Raw genomic sequence first — 27,307 nt, 5'->3', positions numbered from 1 at the left:
GAGGGTTTTTGTAGCTAAAGTAGGGGGAATGAGTTCTTGAGGGAGATTAAGTGAGCTGGGGTTTAGGAATAGAATGGTTGTGAGTGCATTTATTAGTATAATATTAGCATATTCGGCAAGAAAAACCAAGGCGAATGGCCCTGCAGCATATTCTACGTTGAACCCTGAGACTAGTTCAGATTCTCCTTCTGTCAGGTCAAATGGAGGGCGGTTTGTTTCGGCAAGAGTGGAGATATATCATATTATTGCTAAGGACCAGGAGGAGAAAATGAGGTAGAGAGGTTCTTGAGTTGTAGCTAGGGTATTGAGGGTGTAGTTACCACTAAGGATAATTACGGATAGGAGAATAATGACCCGGGTAACTTCGTAAGAGATAGTTTGTGCGACTGCTCGGAGGGCGCCGATTAAGGCATATTTTGAGTTAGAGGCTCACCCTGATCATAGAATTGAGTAGACTGCCAAGCTAGATAGAGCTAGAAGGAAGCGTATGCCAAGGTTTAGGTCAGTAAGGGGAAAGGGTAGGGGAAGTGGTGTTCAGATTGTAATTGCTGGGAGAAGGACTAAGATAGGAGTAGATATAAATAAGTAAGGGGATGAAGTTGATGGACGAATTGGTTCTTTAATGAATAGCTTTACTCCATCTGCTATAGGTTGTAAGAGACCAAATGGTCCTACAATATTAGACCCTTTTCGGGCTTGCATATAACTTAGAATCTTACGTTCAACTAGGGTAAGAAATGCTACGGCGATGAGGATGGAGAGAGCATAGGATATTGATATAATAAAGTAAGTGAGGGTTAAGTGAATTGTCATGTGGTTTGCGTTGGAGCTAGGGAGAGGATTTGAACCTCTGGGTAAAGGGCTTAAGCCTTCTGCATTTGCCAAGCTCTGCCATGCTAGCGGTCCTTTTCTAGGAGGGAGTTGTGGTGAAGCTCTTAGTAATTTAGTTGGGTTCATTACTGGGTGCGAAGGCGTGCTTGTGGCATAGGCCTTACTTCTTCGATCCTTTCGTACTAGAAGGAGTTGTAACATAGATAGAAACCGACCTGGATTACTCCGGTCTGAACTCAGATCACGTAGGACGGTTAATCGTTGAACAAACGAACCCTTGGTAGCGGTTGCACCACTAGGATGTCCTGATCCAACATCGAGGTCGTAAACCTCCTTGTCGATGTGGACTCTTGAAGGAGATTGCGCTGTTATCCCTGGGGTAGCTAGGTTCATTAATCAATTATATTGGGTCTGGTTACTATTAGTATGTTGATGGGTAATTCTTGGTTAAGATGGATTGTCTGATATTTGGAGGTTAAGTTTGTCTCCAAGGTCGCCCCAACCAAAAAATGCACACCAGCAAAATCCCGGTGGAGTAGGCCCTGTGGGTGAGTATTGTTTATGGGAGTGGTAGCAGATTTCAAAGTTCCACAGGGTCTTCTTGTCTTATGGGGTTATTCCTGCTTTTGCACGGGAAGATCAATTTCACTGATTATCTGTAGGAGACAGCTAAGACCTCGTTAAGCCATTCATACAAGTGCCGATTTATGGGACAATTGATTGCGCTACCTTTGCACGGTTAGGATACCGCGGCCGTTGAACGAATTGTCACTGGGCAGGCTTCACCTTTAATACTTGGTTTGCTAAAGGCTATGTTTTTGGTAAACAGTCGGACCTTGGATTTGCCTAGTTCCTTTTACAGATTTTAATCGTCTTTGGGGGTGCTCCCTAGGTGGGTTAACAGAGTTTTGGGTATAAGGTCTTGTTAAGGTTAAAAAATATCCTGTGGATTGTTAATAATGTTGTAATGTAAGCTTCCGCCATAGAGGGGATCCCTAGTTACTTATTTTAGCATAAATTCTCTTATTTAATATAAGTTGGCCTATTGGGGAAGAGGGAGTCATGAGGAAGTTTAGATTTTTTTAGGTGAGGAGCTTTGACACATTCTTTAATGGTGGCTGCTTGAAGGCCCACAGTTAAGCTGTAATTAAATTTATCCGCTAGGGGAGAGTGTATTCTTTTTTAAAGGAGCTGTACCTCCTTTAAATAGCCCTTAATTCGCTTCATGTGGGTTGAGTGTAGTCCTGGGAGGTGAATTAAGAGGGAACTAAGATTCATTTCATAGGCAACCAGCTATCACCCAGCTCGATTGGCTTTTCACCACTACTAACGAGTCTTCCCACTCTTTTGCAACAGAGACGGGTTTGCTCAGTAGATAGCTGCTCGTAAGTAGCTCGCTTGGGTTTCGGGGAAGCAAGCTTAAATTGGCGTTTTGCTTGGGTAGTTCTCGCTAAATCATGATGCAAAAGGTACAAGGGTTGGTCTTTGCTATTTATTGCTTGGGTTGTCATTACTATTTCATTCTTCCCTTATGGTACATGATCTCTATTGCGTCTTGAGTTTACCTTTCTATTGCCTAGACTAGGTTGAGTGAGAGAATGTTTTGATTTAATGGGTAGTATTAACTTAGTTTCTATGTAATCTGGTAGAAGAGCTAGAGTTAGGCTTCAAGGCGATCTGATATGGAACAGATATCTTTCAGGTGTAAGCTGAATGCTTTAGTTATAGCTACGTCTTGGTAGACTAAGTGCACCTTCCGGTACACTTACCTTGTTACGACCTGCCTCATCTCTAGCTTAGGGTTTTATTATAAATAAAATTAATCCTAGCTTGTGAGGAGGGTGACGGGCGGTATGTACATGCTTCAGAGCCAGCTTAAAGGAGGCATTATTATCCTGCTTTACTGCTAAATCCGCCTTTTAGGAGTGATTTCACACTCCTTGTCGTGAGGTATTCTATGCTAGAAAATGTAGCCCATTTCTACCATCTCATGAGCTATACCTTGACCTGTCTTATTAGTGGGATGTTGCTGTTGTGCCCACTGTTAAACCCTCAGTTTAGGGGTGGGCTGACGATGGCGGTATATAGGCTGATTTGGCAAGGGATGGTTGGGTGTATCGTGGGTTCTCGGTTATAGAACAGGTTCCTCTAGGTGGGTTTGGAGCACCGCCAAGTCCTTAGAGTTTTAAGCGTTTGTGCTCGTAGTTCTCAGGCAGATGCTTAAGTGGTGAAAGCATCGGGATTTAGGGCCAGGCATAGTGGGGTATCTAATCCCAGTTTGTGTCCTGGCTTTCGTGGAGTTTTGTTGATCATGAAGCTAAGATCATTTCTATGGGTGTATTGGATGCATCTTGTGCTTATAACAGCTTGGTTACATTTCAGTCTTAGTTGAAGTGATAATGAAAAACCACTCTTTACGCCGTATAAAGTTAATTTGGGTTTCTTGTGTGACCGCGGTGGCTGGCACAAGATTTACCAACCCTGGTAAGTTGCTTTAACTAAGTCAAGTTTACACTTATTGCTTAATATTAATTACTGCTGAAAACCCGTGGGGGTGTGGCTAGGCAAGGCGTTTTGGGCTACAATTGGAGTGGTGTGCCTGATGCCTGCTCCTGCTGTCTTTTTAAGGTGCTGAGGGCATTTTCACTGGGATGCGGATACTTGCATGTATATATTTGGCAAGAACTAACTGTAAGGTTAGGACTAAGTCTTTTTTGTCCTTGGGTATGTGTAATAGCCGTCTTAACATCTTCAGTGTTATGCTTTATTGTAAGCTACAAGGACTAAGGCTGTTATAGGCATAGTGATTATTATTGGGGCTTGTTTTAGTTGTAGTAATAGTTGATATTGATTTAGGATTTGTTTAGTGGTTGGAGAAGTAGTTCTAGTGGATAACAAGAATGTGTTGTTGAGAAGTTAGAAGAGTAGAAAGGGGCAGGATTGTAGTGTTGTGGGCGGGTTTGTTAAGGTTTTATGTTCTTGTAGTTGAAATTACAACGATGGTTTTTCAGGCCAAAGGTCTTGGATAGAGGCCAAGCAGGAATTGTTATGACGTACTTTATACTATTTTTAAGTGTTAGTTTTATTTTGGGAGGACTAGCAGTTGCTTCCAATCCTTCTCCATACTATGCAGTAGTGGGGTTAGTGTTGGCGTCTATTGTAGGGTGTGGATGGTTAATGAGTTTGGGGGTGTCTTTTGTATCACTAGTGTTATTTCTGGTATATTTAGGTGGGATGTTAGTGGTTTTTGTGTATTCGGTTTCATTGGCAGCAGATCCATTTCCTGAGACCTGAGGGGACTGGCAGGTTGTTGGGTATGGTGCTGGGTTAGTTTTAGTGTTGGGGGGTGGGGTGTTTATTATAGGGCTATCTGAGTTAGAGTGGTTGGGGATAAACACAGTGGATAGTGGGGGTGTTTTATCTATTCGGTTGGATTTTGAGGGAGCGGCTATGTTTTATTCTTGGTGGGTGGGACAATTTTTAATTGCGGGCTCGGTCTGTTGCTGACGTTGTTTGTTGTGCTAGAACTTGTACGAGGGTTGTCTCGTGGGGCAATTCGGGCGGTTTAAGGAGATGTGGTTCAGAGAATAGTTTAATGAAAATGCCAGCTTTGGGAGTTGGTGATAAAGGTTTGATTCCTTTTTTTCTGAAGGGTTGGAAAAAAGTTTGGGACCAACTGTTAAAGGTGTATGTGGGTGGAATATTAGTTAGAGTAGTGGGGGGGATTAATTGGGGAGGTAAGAGGGTGAAAGGAAATGATGGGGTAGATTAAAGTGTAAACAAACAAATGAACAAATGAATGATGAAAGGAAATGATGGGGTAGATTAAAGTGTAAACAAACAAATGAACAAATGAATGATGAAAGGAAATGATGGGGTAGATTAAAGTGTAAACAAACAAATGACCAAATGAATGATGAAAGGAAATGATGGGGTAGATTAAAGTGTGTTAAAAAAATTTAACAAATTGATGATGCAAATGTCTGAATTGGAAAATTAGGGGAATGGAAAGTTTGTAAAATTTGTAATTTTTGTTAAAAAATTTAAAAACAAAAATTAATGATGAATAGAGGGAAAGTCCCTAGATCATTGCAAAAAATGACAAAATTTTTGTCATTTTTTGTGAAATTGATGACAAAAAATATGTCTGGCGTGCATTAATTAAATTACAACTTGATGAGAGACGTAATGGAAAAACCAAGCCAACAGCACGTGACAGTGCATCAGTGCAACCGTATGAGACCGAGTAACACTTGAAACCATATCATTAATTTTCACGCGAAAGTGAGAAAACCGCTCGGCGACCATAAGGGGTACATGTCAACCATATATGGGAGCCCCCTGGCGGAGCATTCTGAAGGGCTTATTGAGATCTACCCAAAAAAAAAAAACCCAAAAGTTTAGAAGAGAGAAAATGCCGCGATCACGAGGTCCAGGTTGGCCGAACATCCCCAACCATTAGTAACGGAGCGCAAGTTTAGGAAAATTAAGCAAGTTATGGCCCTGACCGAGGAACCAGAGGCGACAAAGAGCAAGTTATGAGAGTGGGTTATTGGTGGAAAGGGAAAGAATACACCTGAAGCTGGACATGATAAACATTACTAACGCCGGGTTGCTGGTTTCTTGTGAGGAGTACGACTAATAAGTAACCCAGCACTTCTTGGTTGGTACATAGAGCAAGGTTAAGTGGTGAGTGGTCCATGGACCATGGATTTTAGGTTCTGTGACGTTCCTCGTATTGAGAAGGATTTTATGTGAAAATTAGCAGCCTTAGGTTTTAGTTCGTTTGGCGGGATTATTCCTAGAACATGACATGTTATGTCCTTGTGTGGGAATGTGCCTAGATCTGTGAATGACAAGTTTTGGATTGTATGGGAGATAGTATGGAAATTTGGATGGTTTTTGCAATAATAGTATGTCAGATTTTCCTACATGCATGTTATGTCTAATGTGGTGGAGGATGCTATGCAAAGTAATACATACTGTAGGGTATGGGGGGAGGGGGGGGCCCTCCCCTTGATGTACGTGTTGATTGGAAAGTTGGGGGGTGCTTGGATATTTTTTGGAAAACTCTAAGAAGGGGGCGGCCTTCAGTCTTTGGTTTACAAGACCAACGTTTTTTATAAACTATTAGAGTGGTTAGAGGTTGAGTATCTTATTTTCTAGGAGACTAGTAATGGGGAATAAGATGAGAATGATTGTGAAGTAGGTAGCTGCGGCGAGTTGTCCGATGATAATAAATGGATGTTCGACTGGTTGGCTACCGATTCATGTAAGGATTAAAAAATTTGTTACTAGGATTCAGAATAGAAGTTGGGAGAGAGGTCAGAAGGTTATAGTTTGTTGCTTTGATATGTGGAGGAATGGGGCTAGAAATAGAATTAAGACGGAGGCGGCTAGGGCTAGGACTCCTCCTAATTTGTTGGGGATTGATCGTAGGATGGCATATGCAAATAGGAAGTACTACTCAGGTTTAATGTGGGGAGGTGTTACTAATGGGTTTGCAGGTGTAAAATTTTCTGGATCTCCTAAGAGGTTGGGTGAGAATATGGCAAGTGTTATTAGAGGAATGAGGAGGAACAAAAGGCCTAGAATATCTTTTATTGAGAAATAGGGGTGGAATGGGATTTTGTCGCAGTCTGAATAAATACCTAGGGGGTTGTTTGAGCCTGTTTTGTGTAAGAAAGTTAAGTGGATGAGGGTGAGACCTGCAATTAAGAATGGGAGGAGGAAGTGGAGGGCAAAGAACCGGGTAAGTGTAGGGTTGTCAACTGAGAATCCTCCTCAAGCTCATTCTACAAGTGTTTGGCCAATGTAAGGAATTGCTGAGAATAGGTTAGTAATTACTGTAGTGCCTCAGAATGATATTTGACCTCATGGGAGGACATATCCTACGAAGGCAGTTGCTATTTGAGTTAAGAGGAGAATAACTCCTGTGTTTCAGGTTTCTTTATATAGGTAGGAACCATAGTAGAATCCTCGTCCAATGTGTAGGTAAATGCATATGAAGAAGAAGGAGGCGCCGTTTGCATGGAGGTTTCGGATTAGTCAGCCGAATTGAACATTTCGGCATGTATGGGCGACGGACGTGAATGCCAGGGTGATATCCGCTGTATAATGTATTGCTAGTAGGAGGCCAGTGGTGATTTGGATTGTTAGACAGATGCCAAGAAGAGATCCAAAGTTTCATCAGGCGGAAATGTTTGGTGGTGTTGGGAGGTCAATTAAAGAATTGTTGATTATTTTTAGAAGGGGGTGATGTTTTCGTAAGTTAGGGGCCATTAATTCTTAGTTCTGTGTAAATAAGATTATAATTAAGATAGATAGAGCGAAGGATCCTAGATAGGTTTTGATTAGTCCGGAGTGTAGAGTAGTTGAGATTTTGGATACTTTGAGTTGAAGGGTCGCTAGTCCTTCTGGGCCTATTTTTTTATATCAGGATAGGTCGATTAAATGGGATGCAATGTTCTGGCCGTTGTTTAGGAGTTTAGTAGAGCTGAGGCGGTGTATAAGGGGGTTAAAATATCCTAGAGTGCTGGAGAAGTTTATAGTGGTATTTTGTTTGGGGGTAGAGAAGGTATGTGTGAGTTTTGATAGTTCTAATGCCGGAATGATGCCTAATGTTGTAATAATGATAGCAGTGGTTTTTGTGACCAGTGGTATGGTTATAGGAGGGGTTTTTGTAGGGGAGATATAAGAGGTAATTAATAGACCAGCTATAATACTTCCGAGAGCGAGACGAGTAATTGGGTTTGTGACTGCTGGGTTGTTTTCATTGATGGGAGTAATGGAGGGAATCCGGGTGTAGTCAGTTTGTACTAGTAGGGCTATAGGTAGGCTGTAAGTTGCAGTAAAAGCTGTAGCTACGAGGGTTAGGAGGAGTGCTCAGGTGTTTAGATAGGAGGTGTTAAGACTTTGGATAATGAGATCTTTTGAGTAAAACCCTGCTAAAAATGGTGTTCCTATGAGAGCTAAATTTCCGATTGTCAGGCATGAGGTAGTTGTAGGGAGTAGTTTCTGTAATCCTCCTATTTTTCGAATGTCTTGTTCACCGTTAAGGCTGTGAATGATAGACCCAGAGCAAAGGAAGAGTATGGCTTTAAAGAATGCATGCGTAGAGATGTGTAGGAAGGCTAGTTGAGGTAGATTTAGGTCAATAGTGACTATTATTAGTCCTAGTTGGCTGGATGTAGAGAAAGCAATAATTTTTTTGATGTCGTTTTGGGTAAGAGCGCATGTAGCGGCAAATAGGGTGGATAGGGCACCTATACAAAGGCACATAGTTAGGGCAATTTGGTTGTTACATAATATGTGGTGAGTGCGAATAAGTAGAAAGATTCCAGCAACTGCTATTGTGCTGGAATGGAGTAGGGCAGATACAGGGGTTGGCCCTTCTATAGCTGCTGGGAGTCATGGATGCAGGCCAAATTGGGCGGATTTACCTGTGGCGGCTAGGATGAGCCCTAAGAGAGGGACAAGGGATATTTGGTTTGGGGAGGATTGCTGTTGAATTTCTCAAGTGTTTATTGAGGATGCTAGTCATGCTATGCAGAGGATTAGTCCAATATCCCCAATACGGTTGTAAAGTACAGCTTGAAGTGCAGCGGTGTTGGCTTCTGCTCGACCGTGTCACCATCCAATCAGGAGGAAGGATATAATTCCGACTCCCTCTCAACCGATAAATAAGAGGAATATGTTATTAGCGATGATTAGGATGAGTATTGCAATGAGAAAGATTAGAAGGTAAAGAGAGAATTTTGTGGTGTGGGGTTCTGAGGCTATATATCATGTTGTAAATTGAAGAATAGATCATGTTACGAATAGTGCAATAGGAAAAAACATTAAGGAGTATTGGTCTATTTTAAGGCTAAAAGGGATTTTGAAGTTCGCAATAACTTTTCATTCTCAATAGAAAGTGGTATTTTCCATCTTTAAGTAGATGGAGAGGATTATGGGAATTAAACTAACTATGAAGGAAGTTTTAACAGTGTGTATGATGGTTGTTGGAGAGTTTAGGTAGTTTTTGGATAGGAGGGGGAGTAGGATGGGTATAGAGAGGGTAGCCAGGGTCAAGAATATAGAGGTGTTGAGGATTAATGGGAAGTCCATTACTTTTACTTGGACTTGCACCAAGATGAATGGCTCCTAAGACCAGTGGATTGCTATTATCCTTTAAAAGTAAGGGGGCTGAGGTCTTAGGCTCAGATGCAAGAGTTAGCAGTTCTTGTTGGTTAAACCTCCCCTCGACAGGCAAGAAGAGTTTAACTTCTATTTTTAGGATCAAGTCTAATGTTTGGTTTAAAACTATGCTTGCATGTGGGAATTCCTGAGATTAGCTCTGGTTTTAGGATGAGGAGGAGGGAGGGTAGGATATGAAGTGTTATAAGGAGATGTTCTCGTGTATTTGAATTTTGGGCGGTTGTAATATAGGTTGGAGTTGGACCTCGTTGGGTTATAAGGAGTATGTAGAGGGTATAGGCTGCAGTTAGTAGAGTTGCGGCTCCGGTTAGGATAATGGTGAAGGTGGATCAGTTGAAGAGTGCAATTATGATAGTTAATTCAGCTATCAGGTTAGTGGTAGGAGGAAGGGCTATGTTTGTTAGGTTGGCTAGGAGCCATCAGATTCCTGTTAGAGGTAAAAGGGGTTGTAGGCCTCGTGTTAGAAGGAGAGTACGACTATGTATGCGTTCATAGTTTGTATTAGCTAGGCAAAATAGTATGGAAGAGGTGAGTCATTAGGATTATGGCCCCTGAAAAGGATCAGTGGGTTTGGATTATTGTTGCGGCAATGACTAGACCTATGTGGCTTACTGAGGAGTAGGCGATTAATGACTTAAGGTCGATTTGGCGTAGGGAGATGGAGCTTGTTATTAGTGCCCCTCATAAGGCTAGGGTTAAAAATGGGTAGTAGAGGTAGTCTAATAGGGAGTTTGTAATTATTGAGGTACGCATAATGCTGTATCCCCCAAGTTTGAGGAGGAACGCAGCGAGGAGTATGGATCCTGCGATTGGTGCCTCTACGTGGGCTTTTGGGAGTCATAGGTGTAGTCCGTAAAGGGGAGCTTTCACTATGAAAGCGAGCAATAGGGCTAGACTTGATATGAGGCCTGTTCAGGAGTTTGTAAGAGATGAGTGTGAAAGTTTTATTATAGTGATGTGTATAGTTCCTGTTTGAGTGTGAAGATAGAGGATCACTACTACTAGGGGAAGAGAACTAATTAGTGTATAAAATAAGAGGTAGATTCCAGCACTTAAACGTTCTGGTTGGCTACCCCATTGTGTGATTAGAATTAGGGTAGGGATTAGGGTAGCTTCGAATGCGATATAAAATAATATCAGTTCTAAGGCTGAGAAGGCCAAGATAATGAATGGTTGGGTGAGGATTATGGTTATGGTAAAAATATATTTTCGTGTGGGAGGTTCTTGTTGAAGGTGATTTTGGCTTGCCAGGATTATAAGAGGTAGAAGTCAACAAGATAGAACTAATAAGGGGGATGAAATTTGATCAGTTCCAAGTCATGGTGATAGGTTTTTGCTAGGGTAATAGGTTGAAGGAAGTCATTGTAAGCTAGCGGTTGCAATTAAGAGGCTGTGCGAGGTGACATTGAGTCATAGGAATTTTGGAGGAGATAGGAGGGTTATGGGGAGTAATATGACTGTGGGGAGAATAATTTTTAACATTGTAGAAGGTTTAGATTGTGTAAATGATCCGATCCGTGAGTTCGGGTGGAAGCTACTAGCTTCCACTAGGACTGCTAGACCGACGCCTGCTTCACAGGCTGAGAATGCTAACATAAGAATGGGCATTAAGGTGGGGGATGTTGTTTGGGTTTGAATAGGTCATATGGAGAGGGCAATGTATATTGATAGTATTATGCTTTCTAAGCATAGCAGGGCAGAAATTAGGTGTATTCGGTGAAAGGCTAGTCCTAGACTACTTAGGGTGAAGGCAGAGTAGAAGCTTAAATGCAGAAAGGTCATTGAGAAAGTCACGGGGTAGGACTGTGGTTTGTTGAGCCGAAATCAACTGTCTTTGCTAGACTAACTTTCTGAAGTTATTCTGCTCATTCTAAGCCCCCTTGAATTCATTCATAAATTAGCCCTAGTGTGAGGAGGAGAATGACTGTGGAGGTTCATGTTAAGGTAGTGGGGGGGGAGAGGAGTTGAGTAGTCCATGGGAGGGGCAGTAGGAGGGCAATTTCTAGGTCGAACAAGAGGAATAAGATTGCGACAAGGAAGAATTGGATTGAAAATGGGAGGCGGGCAGAGCCCAGTGGGTCAAAACCACATTTGTATGGGGATAATTTTTCTGAATCTGGATTTATTTGAGCTAATCAAAGGTTTAGTGAAGTTAAGATAATACATAGTGATAGAGAAATTGTGAATATAAAGAGGATGATGTTAATTGCCTTTCTCTGGTTTTGATCCAGATTTTAGAGATTGGAAGTCAATTGTAATTAATATACTAGAAGGGCAAGATCCTCATCAATGGATTGTTATGTAGAGGAACAGTCAGATAATGTCAACAAAATGTCAGTATCAGGCCGCTGCTTCAAAGCCAAAGTGGTGGTTGGATGTGAAGTGGAATTTTACGAGGCGGAGGAGGCAAATCAAGAGGAAGGAGGATCCAATGATTACATGGAGACCATGAAATCCTGTGGCGACGAAAAAGGTTGATCCATAGACTCCGTTGGCAATTGAGAATGGAGCTTCATAATATTCTAGTGCTTGAAGTGCTGTAAAGTAGAATCCTAATAGGACGGTTATAAGTAGGGCTTGGGTAGCTTGGTTCCGATTGCCCTCTGTGATGCTGTGATGTGCTCATGTGACAGTGACTCCTGAGGATAGGAGGATAGCAGTGTTTAGTAGGGGGACTTCTATTGGATTGAGAGGTTTAATTCCTATAGGAGGTCATTGTCCTCCGAGTTCTGGAGTGGGGACTAAACTGGAGTGGAAGAATGCTCAGAAGAATCCTAGGAAGAAGAATGCTTCGGATGTAATAAATAAAATTATTCCGTAACGTAAGCCCTTTTGGACTGTAGGGGTATGGTGGCCTTGGAATGTGCTTTCTCGTACGATGTCACGTCATCATTGGAGTATCACTAGGATTATAGAGAGTAGGCCTAGGAGTAAGAGTTGGATAGAGTTGTGGTGAAATCATATGGCTAACCCAGAGGTAGTGAGGCGGGCGGCTGCTGTTCCAAAAATGGGTCAAGGGCTTGGGTCTACTATGTGAAATGAGTGGGCTTGGTGTGTCATTAAGGGTTAAATGTTTTCTTGTAAGTAAAGGCTTAGAAGAAGTACAAAGACATACGCTTAGATTATTGCCACGGCCACTTCTAGAATTGTTAAGAGGAGTAGAATTGTTAGAAGGGACACGGTAGGTATAATGGGAAGGAGGACGGTAGTGGCTGTTGAAATGAGTTGGATGAGTAAGTGTCCTGCTGTGAGGTTGGCTGTGAGGCGAACTCCTAAGGCTAAAGGGCGAATGAGAAGGCTTGTTGTTTCAATTATGATGAGGGCAAGAATTAGAGGTGTTGGGGTGCCTTCTGGTAGGAGGTGTCCAAGGGAAGCTGAAGGTTGGTTTCGTAGGCCTGTTAGCAGGGTGGCAAGTCATAGAGGGAAGGCGAGGGCTAGGTTTATTGATAGTTGGGTAGTAGGTGCGAATGTGTAAGGTAGGAGGCCTAATAGGTTAATTGTTAGAAGTATAATTATGAGTGATGATAGGATTAGGGCTCATTTATGGCCTTTTTTGTTTAATGGGGTTATTAGTTGTTTTGTGATTAAATGGAGAAATCAGAGTTGAAGAGTTGAAAGATGATTTGTAACTCATCGATTGCCAGGAGAAGGAAGTAATAGGGTTGGGAATAACAGCGAGATGAGGATAAGGGGGATTCCGAGGAGGGTTGGGCTTATGAATTGATCAAAGAAGCTTAGGTTCATGGTCAGTTTCAGGAATGGGTTTTTATAGTGGGTAGTGTTTTGTTGGAGGGTGAGTTAGTTGGGGTAAATAGTAAGAGTTTAGGTTGAAGGATAAGAGAAAAAGTGAATCATGAAGTTAGTATGATAAAAAGTCAAGGTGCGGGGTTTAGTTGGGGCATGTCATTAAGGAGGGTGAATAATCCTCTTTCTCTAGCTTAAAAGGCTAGTGCTGGTTCATAGCTTCTTAATGATTAGGATGTTAGAAGTGAAGATCAGTTTTCGAAGTGTGTTAGAGGGGCTGATTCTACTACGATAGGTATGAAGCTGTGGTTGGCTCCACAGATTTCTGAGCACTGACCGTAGAAGATTCCAGGACGGGTTGTGATAAAGGAAGTTTGGTTCAGTCGTCCTGGAATTGCATCGGTTTTTACACCAAGGCTAGGAACAGCTCAGGAGTGGAGAACGTCATCAGCTGTAACAATAATTCGAATCGGGGATTCTATTGGAATGACGATGCAGTTATCAACTTCTAGGAGGCGGAAATGACCGAGTGGTAGATCCATAGTTGGTAGTATGTAAGAGTCAAAAGATAAATCTTTAAAGTCTGTATATTCGTAGGATCAGTATCATTGGGGGCCAATAGCTTTGAGGGTGAGGTCAGGTTCATCGATTTCGTCTATCATGTAGAGGATTTGAAGGGATGGGAGGGCTAGTATAATTAGGACAATGGCAGGTAAGATTGTTCAGACAAGTTCTACTTCTTGTGCGTCGACGGTGTTGGAGGATAGTTTTTCTATAAGTATAAGAGCTAGTAAATACAGGACTAGGCTACAAATGGCTAGTGCGACTATTAGGGCGTGGTTGTGAAATTCAATAAGTTCTTCTATAATAGGGGATGAAGCGTCTTGAAAACCAAATTGAGAGTGGTTGGCCATGGAGTTGGGATGGGAGGTGCTGGGTTTTCACCTGTGATTTAGTCTTGACAAGACTATGTAATGATTTTACTAACAACCCATAAGAAAGAAGCATGAGTGGTTTGATGCGGTTGGCTTGAAACCAGCTTATGAGGGTTCGATTCCTTCCTTTCTTGTACTTGGACAAAAGCTGGTTCTTCAAAGGTATGGTAGGGAGGAGGGCAGCCGTGAATTCATTCAATGTTTGTGGAGGTAAGTTCTGGTTGCACTACGTTCCGTTTGGATGCGAAGGCTTCTCAGATAATGAACATTAGTATAATTACAGCTACTATGGAGATGAGGGAGCCGATGGAGGATAGGGTGTTTCATAGGGTATAAGCATCTGGGTAGTCTGAGTATCGTCGTGGTATACCAGCTAGGCCTAGGAAATGTTGTGGGAAGAATGTTAGGTTGACCCCAAAGAATATTACTCCAAAGTGGGCTTTAGCTCATGTAGAGTGAAGGGTGTAGCCAGTGAACAGTGGGAATCAATGTGTGAAGCCAGCAAAAATGGCGAATACTGCCCCCATAGATAATACATAGTGGAAATGTGCAACTACGTAGTAGGTGTCGTGCAGGGCGATGTCTAGGGAGGAGTTGGCAAGAATGATGCCTGTTAGTCCACCAATGGTGAAGAGGAAAATAAAGCCTAGGGCTCATAGTATGGGCGGGTCTCATTTGATTGTTCCACCGTGTAGGGTTGCTAGTCAGCTGAAGACTTTAATGCCAGTGGGGATTGCAATAATTATGGTGGCGGATGTGAAGTAAGCTCGGGTATCTACGTCCATTCCAACTGTAAATATGTGGTGAGCTCATACGATAAAGCCCAAGAAACCAATGGATAATATGGCTCAGACTATGCCTATGTAGCCAAAGGGTTCTTTTTTACCGGCGTAGTAGGCTACAACATGGGAAATAATTCCGAATCCTGGTAGGATAAGGATGTAGACTTCTGGATGGCCAAAAAACCAGAATAAGTGTTGATATAAAATTGGGTCTCCACCTCCTGCGGGGTCAAAGAATGTAGTGTTTAGGTTTCGATCTGTTAGAAGCATTGTAATGCCAGCAGCGAGGACTGGTAGGGAGAGGAGAAGTAGAACTGCAGTAATTGGGACGGATCAAACGAATAGAGGGGTTTGGTATTGTAAGAGAGCAGGTGGTTTTATATTGATTGCTGTGGTGATAAAGTTGATTGCCCCAAGGATGGATGAGACACCTGCCAGGTGAAGGGAGAAGATGGCAAGGTCTACTGATGCACCGGCGTGGGCTAGATTTCCGGCTAGGGGTGGGTATACTGTTCATCCTGTTCTGGTCCCGGTTTCTACTGTAGAAGATGCTAGAAGAAGTAGGAAGGATGGAGGAAGTAGTCAGAAGCTCATGTTATTTATTCGTGGAAATGCTATGTCGGGGGCACCAATTATTAATGGTACTAATCAGTTACCAAACCCTCCGATTATAATAGGCATTACTATAAAGAAAATTATAACGAAGGCATGTGCAGTGACGATTACATTGTAAATTTGGTCATCGCCTAAAAGGGTGCCTGGCTGTCCTAGTTCTGCTCGAATGAGGAGACTAAGGGCTGTGCCGATTATACCAGCTCATGCGCCAAAAATAAGGTAAAGTGTGCCGATATCTTTGTGGTTAGTGGAAAATAGTCAACGGTTGATGAAAGTCATAGGTAAGATGGCTGAGTGTAGAAGCGTTAGGCTGTAGTCCTTTTTACAGAGGTTTGATTCCTCTTCTTATCGATTCTGTAGTGAAGTTCATGTTGAGTTGCAAGCTCATTGATGTGCATTAAACATGCGCCGGGATCTAGTAGACAGAAGCCTGTTGGTTGGGGCATTTAGCTGTTAACTAAAATTTAATGGGATCAAAGCCCATCTGTCTAGGGGGAGGTTCTAGCTTAATTAAAGCATCTGAGTTGCATTCAGGAGATGCAGGTTAGTATCCTGTGTACCTTAACAGAAACTAAGAGGGATTAGCCCCTGTTTAAGGCTTTGAAGGCCTTCGGTTTAAATAACCTAAGTTTCTAAGGGATTGCGAGTACTATGGGAGATAGTGGTAGGAGTATAATTGATAAGGAGGTAAAGGTTGTGGTTAGGGTGTTAGTTGGTTTGTTAGTTTGTCATTGTTTTATGTAGTTAGTGAAGTTTGGGGGTAGTGTGATGGTTGCACAGTAGGCCAGTCGTAGGTAGAAGAAAAGTCCAAGTAAAGAGAGTAGGGTAATAGCTGTGGCTACTACTGTTAGTTCTTGTTTTGTGAGCTCTTGAATAATTAACCATTTGGGTAGGAATCCCGTTAGGGGAGGAAGAGCTGCAAGGGAGAGGAGAGTGAGCATAAGGATTGTGGTGAGTGATGGGATTTTGGTTCATGTGGGTATAACAGTGGATAGTTTTAGGGTATTGGTTGTGTTAAGGATGAAGAAGATGGCGGAAGTTGTTACAGTATATAGATAGAACGTAATTAAAGTCAGATTGGGGTTATAGTTGAGAATAATAGTTATTCATCCTAGGTGTGCGATAGATGAGAAATAAAAAGATTTTCTCTCTACTTCCTGGCCACTTCATGGGAAGCAGGGCTTCACCACACAGAGAAGCCGCTCAGAAGGCATGTATTGTAAAAAAATGGATTTTCCCCCTTTCCTGTTCCTTTCCTGAGTTCTTGTAGCTGAGCTGATGCCATATATTCTGCAATGTCCCTTTGGTCCATTTGGCTCAACTGACCTGTCTGTATCGCCTCCCATGATCTTGCCCCCGATTCAGGGGACGAAGCCGACAATGCAGATGCTGCACCAGCCCTGCTCAGCAATTGCCAAAGCACTGGTGTGATTAACCCCTTTGTAACTCCCAATGCAAAGCACAGCACTGTGACGCCTGCCGTGAGAAAATGAACTCCAGCTCAGACAGACCCAACACATGTGGGATTCTGAAATGTCTCAGGGTTCCTTTGGTTCCACGATGCCCCTCTCAGACCTGGCAGTAGAAAAATAAATCAAAAAATTGAGAAGAAATCATCTTAAAGTCATGCTAAGCCTGTCTTCTACAGTCCAGAATCTATATATGTGTGACTGCAGATACTTGGGATGAGGGTAGATGCTCAGAGGAATTCATGGGTTTGATCTAGGAAACCTGTCCCAAAGTTTTCACTGCCTTTTCCTCCTTGGACATTTCCTGATGCCCGGAGGAAGCTCATGTCCAACAGCAGCAGGCGACCCTTGTATAACAAGGAATGAATGATGCTCCTCGTGTGGTGGTGAGACAAAGAGAAGTTTATTCAAAATTCCCACTCTTAAATCCCTGCGTACCATGTGACTTCTTCAGCCAATAGAGTTATATGTGACTGCGCATGTCCCCTCGGACCCATCGCCCTGGCACATCCCCTGTGCATCCAGACACGCCTCCCACATATCCCCTCTCTCTAATATCTTAAAGAAGTCACAAAAAGCAGTGCAAAAAACAGTGCAAACAACCAGAACATTGTAAACTACCAAGCTTCGCAGCGACCCAGCGCATTGCTTCGCTTAGCTTCTTAACTCTAATATAAACCTTTTAAAACCTTATATTCCTATAGGGTAGTGCAACTTGGATAATTATTTTATTAACTTGGGGCCTTTAGCCCAACTGTGTGTAAACTATAACTTTTATTAATCTGAGGGGTTTTTAATAACTGGGGATTTCAAACTTTATTCAAGAAACAGGGTAAGCATATCAAAACTCAATTCTTTCAAGGTGACCTTGTGGTGTAGGTAATGTGGTCTTGTGAGGTATTCTGTGTTTTTATGTTTTCCAGTCACACAACTCTCTTATTCATTCACTCATCTCACACACGACGGCCGTCATCATTCACGCATACACATACACACACCAATATTTGCAGTTTGCTTGTCACCACATTGGTCATTAATATAAACCGAAACATAACATAACTGTTTTTAAACTCCTGAGTTATCTGGTTCCTGCAGCTGTGATTGTGTATCCAAATAGGGCTTTACACACCTGGAGGGAATCCACTTCAGTTCTTTTCCTGTTGCCACACAAGCATAACCTCTCCCCCACGTCAGAAGATCTAAAGGTCCTGTCCATTGTCCCGAGATCAAATCTTTTACCATGACTAATGGCCTGGGAGAGGCAAACGCCTGAGATTTGTGCTGCTTCTCATATCTGCTTCTTTCAGCACTGTCACAATTTAAAAAATTGATAACATATGTGGCTTTCCACAAACGTTCTTGCGGACTGTATAGCTTCTCCCCCCCTCTTTGTTTTATTAGCATCTCTTTCAGTGTGCGGTGTGCGCTTTCTACAATTGCTTGTCCCGTAGGTGAGTGTGGAATTCCTGTAATATGTGAAATTCCCCATTCTGATAGGAAATTCCTTACCTTTTCAGAGACGTATGCTGGTCCGTTATCGGTCTTAATCTGTTGTGGAGTGCCAAGGGTAGCAAAACAGCTTAGCCAGTGTCTTATTACATCCTTGGCTTTCTCACCTGTGTGTGCTGTAGCAGTGATGTACTGTGAATGTGTGTCTACAGTTACATGTACATATTTCAAGGGGCCAAATTCTGGGATGTGTGTAACATCTGTTTGCCATATCTGATTGGATATTAACCCTCTGGGGTTAACACCTTCCTGAGATGGCATGGGGGTAATTTTTTGACAGTCTGGACAAGTCAATATGATATCTCGGGCCTGATTGATAGTAATTTTGAATTGTCTCTTTAGAGAGCGTGCATTCTGGTGGAAAAATGAATGGGACAATTTTGCTTGCTCAAGGGTCCTGGGTACTGTGTTGAACATTGCTGCTTTGTCAGCTTCTCGGTTCCCTTCAGCTATTGGCCCTGGCATGTCAGTGTGAGACCTGATGTGCATTATATAAAAATCAAACCTTCTGTGATTGACAAGGAACCAAATACAATGCATTTCAAACAACAAATGAGGGTTAGAAACATCCCGAAGAAATGAACATTCTAGACGTGAAACTAGCCCTGCAGCATAACAAGAATCAGTGACAATATTAACAGGTTGTTCAGAAAACTTTTCCAAGGCAATACAAATGGCAGCCAGTTCCAGAACCTGCACAGAGCATTGGTTCATGGTCTGTACTTTTTGTTCCCATTGTCTGGTATCAGGATTTATCCAAGTCACTGCAGCTTTCTGTGATCGCCCAGATGCATCTGTAAAAACTGTGAGGCCTTTTACTGGCTCACTTCTGCATCTAGTCGTGGTTCTTAAAGGCAAATTACCGATTTCTGCCCAAAGTTTGTGCTTAGGGAGATTAACTGAAATGTTACCATCAAAACCTGCTAAGGTAGCTTGGAACTCGGTGTCCTCAGCCAGCATCCAAGCTAAATTGTCCTTCGTGGCTGGAATGTAATGACCGCTGGATCCCTTCCATCTAGTTCCTGTAATCGAACTCTGCCTTTAATAACAAGCTTAGCAAACATTTCATTAATTGTCCATACAGTTTTAGGTGGGGTGTGGGGCAGAAATAGCCATTCTAGAACCAGCAGTGGGTCCTTTTCAGTCTGGTCCCACTGGAATAAGACTGCAAATGGCTGGTACCTGCTGGGAATTAAGGCCAGGCAGATTTGCAGTTCAGGATCTCTCCTTCTGCTCTGCCTAGATTCGATCGCCTTGGCACAGATGTCTAACGCCTGTTTGGCCTCTGCTGTCAGAGTCCTATTAGACGTCAGATCAGAGTCCCCCTTTAGTAACACAAAGAGAGGGTGTAGCTCCTCTGTGGTTAAGCCTAGAACAGGCCTTAACCAATTAATAGCTCCCAGGAGTTTTTGCAACTCATGTAAGGTTAAAGTGTCTTTTACCTCGAGCTGCAGCGGCTGTGGGGAAATCTGTTGTTGCGTGATTCTCCATCCAAGATAGCTCCAGGGCTGCGATCGCTGGATTTTCTCTTCTGCAACCTGTAAGCCTGCTTCTTGGACAGCATCAGTTAAAGCAGTAACAACAATTTGCAGTTCATTTTCTGTGGCCATGCTTATTAAAATATCATCCATGTATTGGTAGATTATTGCAGAGGGAAAACGTTTTCTGACGGGTTGAATAGCATTTGCAACTACTGTTTGGCATATGGTTGGACTGTTCTTCATCCCCTGAGGGAGAACAACCCAGTGATACCTTTGCATAGGCTGTGAGTTGTTTAATGCTGGAATAGAAAATGCAAACCTTGGGGCATCCTCGGGGTGCAGGAATATGGTGAAAAAGCAGTCCTTTAAATCAATTATTGTCAGAGGCCAGTTCGCTGGGAGCATAGCAGGTGAGGGTAATCCTGGTTGCAATGCCCCCATAGACTCAATGACTGCGTTTACTGGTCTGAGATCCTGAATCATCCTCCATTTGCCAGTTTTTTTGGGAATGCAAAATACAGGAGTGTTCCAGGGACTATTTGTTGGCACAATGTGTCCTGCTTCCAATTGTTCCTCTACAAACATCTTTAAATGTTCAAGCCTTTCTTTTTTCATGGGCCATTGGTCTACCCAGACCGGCTGGTCACTTTTCCAGACCAGCTTAATCGGTGCTTGGGACGGCTGACCAATGGCCCCTATTGAAAAACCTGGTTGCTTGCAGGAGGAATTTGCATTACTGTGCCAAACTGTGAAAGTATATCACGTCCCCACAGAGAGCAAGGGATCGGGGCTATGAATGGAGCTACCTTTGCTACTTGCCCCTCTGGTCCCAAGACAGTGAGTACTTGAGCACTCTGTCTGGGTCTTTGTGTGCCTCCCACCCCTTGAATGGTTGCAGCTGGGCAAACAGTAGGCCAGTCAAGTGGCCATTCGGAGTCCTTTATGATGGAAACATCGGCTCCCGAATCCAAAAGGCCTGTAAATCGGTGCCCATTAACCTGGCACGTCATGAGCTGCTGTGCTGCTGTGATGGCTGCTGCCCAGTAAACTTGTGGTTGTCCCGTGCTGCCAAAGGCCCCTGAACCCCGCTCTCTCCCCCCCTCCCCTGCAGGCAACGTACTGTATAAGGGGATTAACTGAGCAAGCTTCTGTCCTTTCGGGATGAAGCAGGGGGGTGAAGGGGTCCATGCCATTATCAGAATCTCCCTATGAGAATCCGAGTCTATTACACCTGGCAGCACAAACAAACCCATTCTGGTGGTAGAGGACCTTCCAATCTGCAGTGCATGTACCCCTGGATTAAGGGGACCCCGATGTCCAGTCGGGATTAGCACCACCTCAGTGGAAGTTATGAGGACTGTGTCCCTGTTGGATAAGTCCAGCCCAGCGCTGGCTGATGTGGCGGGGCACAGATCGCTGGCTGGGGTGCAGGGGCACAGAGCGCTGGCTGAGCTGGGGGGGCACAAATCGCCAGCCTGTTCCCCTGTGTCGCATGTGATTGCTGTACCGGGGCGTGCGACAGCGCCCCTCGCCTCCAGTTTTTTGGCATCCTCCTTGCTTTGGGTTGCTTTCGAGGTGCCAATGCGAGAGGTTTCTGAGGGCAGTCCCTTTGGAAATGGTCAGGGGCCCCACAAATGAAACAACCATCTTTGGGTCTGGCCCCCTGCTCTGTCCTTAACTGAGTACTCAGTGCTACTGCTAGCAAATCTGATTGATGTGTTAAAGAACCCACCTCTTGGCAGGTACGAACTAATTCTGAGATACTGCAAGTTTCCCTCTTAGGAAGGGTTTGCAGAACTCTTTTACAATCCACATTAGCATTTTCGAAAGCCAGTCTTCTACTAAGGATTTCCCTGGTTTCCTCATTTTCAATCTGCCTATCCAGAGCAGATTGCAGCCGATCTAGGAATTTTGTTTTAGGTTCTGTTGGGCCCTGTATTATTTTGGTAAATGACAAGTTTGCATCTCTGTCTGATGTAGGTAATTTTCTTATTGCCCGCATGGCATGTTTTGCTATTACCTCGTATACCTCTCTATTGTAACCGGTTTGAGCATCTATGGAACGATAGTTCCCATCCCCTGTGAGTTGGTGTGCTGATACCCCTGCTTGTGGGTCATTAGCATAAGCAGAACAGATTTCTCCAAAATCGTTCAGCAATACATTGTATTGTGTGTTAGAAAGGCTTATTTGTAACAAGGTTCTCCAGTCATGAGGCATGAAGATGTATGTGGAACTTAGTGACTCTAAAAATGCAAGCGTGTTAGGGGATGATACACCAGTTTCTCTCATTAACTGTCTTAGTTCTTTGGTTAGTTCATGTGGTAATGGTTGGAACCTGCGGCTTTGACGTGGACCGATAATTACTGGACATGCTTGTATAACTTGTAAGTCCCCAGTACGCAATGCCTCTTCTCTGCATAAAGCCCACCTATCAATTGTACCTTCTCGGTATGTCGCTTCATCCCTTGCCGGCGGAGCTATCCCGAAATCCCCCTCCTCCTCCCCCCATTCCTCCCATTCCCCCCCCCCGCAGCTCCGGCGAAAGCGGCTGTCTGTGGGTGGGTGGTGGTGGTGGTTGGGGAGTACGGCGCGGGGGCGGGGAAGGACGGGTCGGTGTCCGAACCGCGTGGCAGGCGAGATGGTGGTGCCCGCTCCTGGGCGCGTACTCGGCGTTCATGCGCGGGATGGGTTGGCGAGTAAGCTGGGCTAGCCCCCCCACTCCCGTCACGGGACCCCCTGCTGCTGTCCCACTGACTGGAACCTCGCATCTGGGGCCCCGCTCCCTCCCGCCGGTCCGTGTCCCTTGGGCTCCCGGTTCCCTTCCCCGGAGTTGAATTGTGAACGGCTCCACCCCCTCCCCCCGCGGAGCTTTGTGAGTTCAAACTGCGGCGCGTAAAAGTGGGGCTGCTGCTTGCAGCCTGAGTGGGGGTGTATGTGTTCGTCGTTCTTTGGTGGGATCTGCTTAATGCAGTCATTATAGCTTGCCAGGCTGGGTAAGCATTGTTTGCTTGGGAATCCCCTCTCTGAGCCTTGAGTTTGATAAGATTGCCTATTTTGTCCCATATGTGAATGTTGAGGGCTTCAACCAGAGGTAGTTCTGGTACGGCTGCTTTAATGAGCCGCACCAACTCTGATAGTTCAGCCCTTGTAACCTGAACATAGTAAGGATTCAGCAGAGCAGCCAGTGCTTCTGTGTCCCGTGATACTTCGGTAGGGAAAAAATTTCCCATGTTACCTTTGTGTCTCGGCGCTGCTGGGGTGCGCTGCTGAAGAGGGTCTGTCGGTTTGTTGATTTGTGTTGGCTCACTGTCGGTTGGGCTGTGGCGTCCCGTCGGCGGCGGCTGATGTCCCGGCGCAGGCGGCAAGCGGCAAGCGGCGGCGGCAGGCACGGGCAGCTGTAGCGACGGACGCGGGGGCTGGTTGTAGAGGCGGCGGCTTGGGGCTGCAGGGATCGGCGTGTGCGGGTTGCAAAGCGGCGAACGAAGCGGCGGCGCTGGCGGCGGCGTCTCAGTCACGTGGCGGCGGCTCGGCGTGGTCCCGGCTCCGTCTCCGCTGAGCGCGGCGTTCGCAGCGGCGGCAGCGGCGGCTCCGGGGGTTCCCGCGGTTCGCTGGGCGGCGCGGGGGTCGGGGGCGCGCTGTGTCGGAAGGCGCGGCGCGGCGCCTCGGTGAAGCCCGCGCGGTCTGAATACGGTGCAGGGGCTTTTTGCTGGCAGTGCTTTTTAAGCACGCCGCAGGGTCAGTCAGCAGCGGTGAGCAGGCGGGGAGCCACGGCCAGTTTCTGCTGGACAGAAAACTGGAGCGGGGGCTCCGCGGGGGTCAGCGGTGGCTGGGGTTACTAGGACGCGGCAGCGGCAAGCCGCTTCTTGCACGTGGTCCACACAGTCGGTAGCGAAGAGTCGCTTTACCAGATGACCGACACTCAGGGGACTAACAGGCCTTTCCCTGACGATCTTAAGGTGCTCCGCGGCTCGTTCTCCGAGCTGCAGGCACGCTTTCGCCCAGGGAGCAGTCTTAGACGTGCGGGGTGTGTCCCAGTCACTCACCGCTTTCGATGTTGCGTTGACCCTCTCCACTCTCTCCAGTGGCTGCTTTGACCTCTCGGTTTCTTCCTTAACTCTTTCTTCTCTTCTTCCGTGCACTATCAGAGTTACAGTCTGGAATAAATCGCCGTATGCTACGTCTGCGTCTTCTTAGTTTAGGCAAGGTTACGCTGTGAGGATGAAAAAAGGTTAATCGTCCAAAGGTACAAGGGCCTCCTACAGCCTTTCCCGGAATACCTTTCCATGCTCTTTGTCCACAAATGAGAAACAGATCATTTGGGAGACCTATTGCATCGGATCCAGGAATAAATTGTTTTTGCAGAGTCTCATTGCACCAAGCTGATGCGTTCTGGTATATATCTCTAAGAAAAACTGTCAACTCCTGGATATGTGCAGTTTGCTAACACGGTCTCATTATATAGAGTTCCCCACCAGTAGTTATCAATGGGTACTCCAACCAGACAGGTGCGAAAAGGACTCGTGGGAGTTACCATGGACACACATATCACGTCCATCTTCGTCACGTTGGCCAGGGTGGTCCACACATTGACATCTAAAACAGAAGTCAGCAAAGAAGCAAAGTATAGCTGATATCTTTCTGGAAGGTACAGTTGGGTCTGGAAAAGGCCCTGCTGCTCTGCACCCTCAGGGGAGAAACCAGCTCCTGGGGGCTGTTGGATTCCATCCCACCGCGTGGTCCATGGTTGGACCATGACACTGGTGAATGACTCGAACAGTGTATTGATGAAGTGTCATTTCTAAAAATGTAAACAACATAACAACTGAGTAACAGTGAAAATACAGACAATAATATAATCATGTCTATCCCCAGTGAGGAGATCTAAGTGGATTACAGTGGTCATTTACTTGGAGTCAACAGTACTTGAGATAATCTTTTCCCGGTTGGCAGACCTAGTTTCCAAGTTTGGACAGGTGAACAGGTGTGTCCAATCGTATGGGCCCGGACAACACAATGAATCTCAGGAATTTCTGCAAAATAGAAAGTGTAGTACAACAGAACTTCTCATTTCAGAATTTTATAGTCTGGATTCATCTTTTATAGTATGAAGTGGTTGACTGCCAGTCACACGTTTATAGGTCTGTTAGGCGCTATCACAGGCAATGTTTATCTGGAGTTTGATGCAACACCAGACAACATCCTGGTCTCACCAACCGCTCCCACAGAAAGCTTGCACTCTCTGTACAGATTCCAGGCCTCATTGGGAGCAAACCGTCCTGCCCCAGTTTACCCCTGACTGCAGTCAATCCCCCTTCACCTCATGGAGTGATAGTACAGGTTATCTCTTGCCTCCATGCTATAAAAGAATTTTATCCATCTTCATATTAACTATACCATTGAGTGTGAAATCATTTCTGTACTTAACTAGAATATTACCAGTTCATCATAAGAAAATTGTAAACATGATGCGAGCCAGAGCCCATAGGGAGGTCCACAAACATCAGTCCTTCATTTGCAGTCTTACCAACCAGCTTTTCAACATAAGCTTTTCTTCTGCGAGGCCCAGCACCTCACACATGGTTATTTCACAATCACATATATTCTTGTATAGACTCATAAGCCAAAAGGTTTCTGTCATTTGTTGATTCCAAATAATTCTTGCCACCTGCTGTAACACTACCGGGATGAAACACATACAAATATGAGCACTGCAAAACAATCAGTGTCTGATTTAGAATTCCCAAACCACACCGTTCTGCCTGATCTTCACAAACATCATTGGTGTGGCATGAATAGCACAGAAACAGATCATTCTATACAGTGATGACCATTAGGCTTCAGGATGTTACAAGTTTTATAGTTTTCTATTGTCTTCTTTCCCCCCTTAATGGCACGTCTGCCCCATCCCAGGAGACAAAACCAAGTACAATTGCAGTCCCTCTGCACACGGCATCACATATGTCCTTCACTTCTTGAAGCCAGGGCTTAGCTTTAGCCTTTACCTTTAACACTGCTGCAAGAACAACTTGGCAGCACACTGTTCAGGAATAATATTCCAATTCTGATTGTTGCTTACCAGTAATACAAAACAAAGCATACAGATTGTTGGTGCAACTCATCTAAGAAATATAAACCTTCTTATCTCTGGAGCAGTAGATCCAGGGATCTATTGGGACACGAGACTTGCTATGCAGGAAAGAATAACCAATCCATCTTGTTATTCAAGATACATGACCTGCACTGAATAGGCTAATGCAGGAGTAATCATGGCTTTGGTAGCTATAGCCTCCCAGCCTCTGGCCAGGACATTGTTCATTACATAAATCACAACATCAGGTGTGGACAAGACACACGAGAGACAGGTACACGATAACTGAGTCATTACACCAGTTAGCAAAAGTTAGTAGACACAATTAATTATATTTAGGATATGTTTTTCTTCCATGTGATATTCGGGCTGGTCTTGTGCTGCTCAGCATTCACTGATCTCTGTCCAGAATTCTTGCCGCTCATGATAAGGTTTCATCAAACATGCTGGAAGCCAGCAGGGTCCTGTGGGAGACAAAACACAAACAACTCCCCCCTTCCAAATACTAACAACTTAATATTTACTTGAGGTATCATATTACCCCTCCTCATTACAACAGTATCAAGTTAAGGTTTTGTTCTGTGGGTGGGAGGCCTGGAAGGTCACCAAGTTGCTGCAACCTCTCTATGATCTCTTCTGTGGGTGCGCCTGAGTTAGACACTAACAGTGGAATAATGTATGGTTTCCAGGGTACAGGACAGCCTTCTAACAATTTGTTTCGCATTACTGGAATTAAAGGCTGTTACATGTAAAGTTCAGGGCTTTGCAGCTCAATAGCTATTTTCACTTCTTCCCCCTTTAATATTTTGATTGCTTGATGCAGAGTTACCCAGGATGAACTTCCATCCTGCCATGATCCATCATTAGTAAAACGGTCACTGAGACCTTCAGCAATAACTGAAACCAAAGTTCTATCAACTCCTGGTGTTCGTCTTAAATGCCAAAGGGCATTTTGTACATATACATCATTAGTTAACCCTAAAAACTTCGTGGCATCAACATCGTCTATTATCACAGAGTCAGCCCCTTGCTCTGTGTGCCAACTCATCTGATGTTGATAACTTCTCTGAATTTTCTATAAAATCGTCCTCATCAGAATCATCACTACTACTCTATATGTTACTATCCCACTTCTCTGGATCTCAATCAGGGGAAGTGATTATAGCTCGCACCCCTGGTCCCCGATCACTTGGGTCTATTTTCCTTTGTCTGTGCCGAACAGTTCTCACAGCATATTTCTAAAGTAACACATTTATCTTCTACCCTGTTCTTTTAGGCCTGAAGGTCAAGTAAAGTCTGGCATTGTACCAACTGAGTGGCTCTTACAGCATTCAGCTGCTCCTGCAGTTTTTTGCATTTTTCCACAGTTAACTTGTATGCAGTAAGCAGTGCACCCCCTATTCGTCCAACCTGTTCCAGATGACTGCTTGATTTAGTAGTAGGGGTAAACTGCTCCCAGTATTGCAATACCTCCGTCGGGGTCTGCTGCCCCCAATACTCAAGAGGAATCTTTGTACATGCTTCCCACTTATTCTACAAAGTAATCTATGGCTCCTGCCCCAATTCTATTAATTCACGGGGAGGAGCTTTCTTAGGTTCATTGCCGCCTGCGGCTGACCCTCCTAACCACTTTTTCATCTTAATCTACTAATG

General features: G+C 44.4%; 1 protein-coding gene and 1 long non-coding RNA gene across 2 annotated transcripts in view; one reads left to right on the top strand and one right to left on the bottom strand.

Moving 5' to 3' along the window:
• Positions 1 to 27,307, bottom strand: part of LOC127464581 (uncharacterized) — a 113,464-nt gene that overhangs the window by 50,878 nt on the left and 35,279 nt on the right. The window lies entirely within an intron of this gene.
• The window catches only part of LOC127464586 (uncharacterized), a 31,527-nt gene continuing 7,125 nt past the window's right edge, over positions 2,906 to 27,307 (top strand). The window contains exon 1 of the long non-coding RNA XR_007901457.1: positions 2,906 to 4,020. This is a non-coding gene — a long non-coding RNA (uncharacterized LOC127464586). The remainder of the gene's footprint in view (positions 4,021 to 27,307) is intronic.

Source organism: Manacus candei, unplaced genomic scaffold (genome assembly GCF_025592945.1).
Source record: "Manacus candei isolate 608988 ecotype Guabito, Panama unplaced genomic scaffold, ASM2559294v1 h1tg000238l, whole genome shotgun sequence".
NCBI classification, from domain to species: domain Eukaryota; kingdom Metazoa; phylum Chordata; class Aves; order Passeriformes; family Pipridae; genus Manacus; species Manacus candei.
This window is presented reverse-complemented; position numbering and strand designations above follow the sequence as displayed.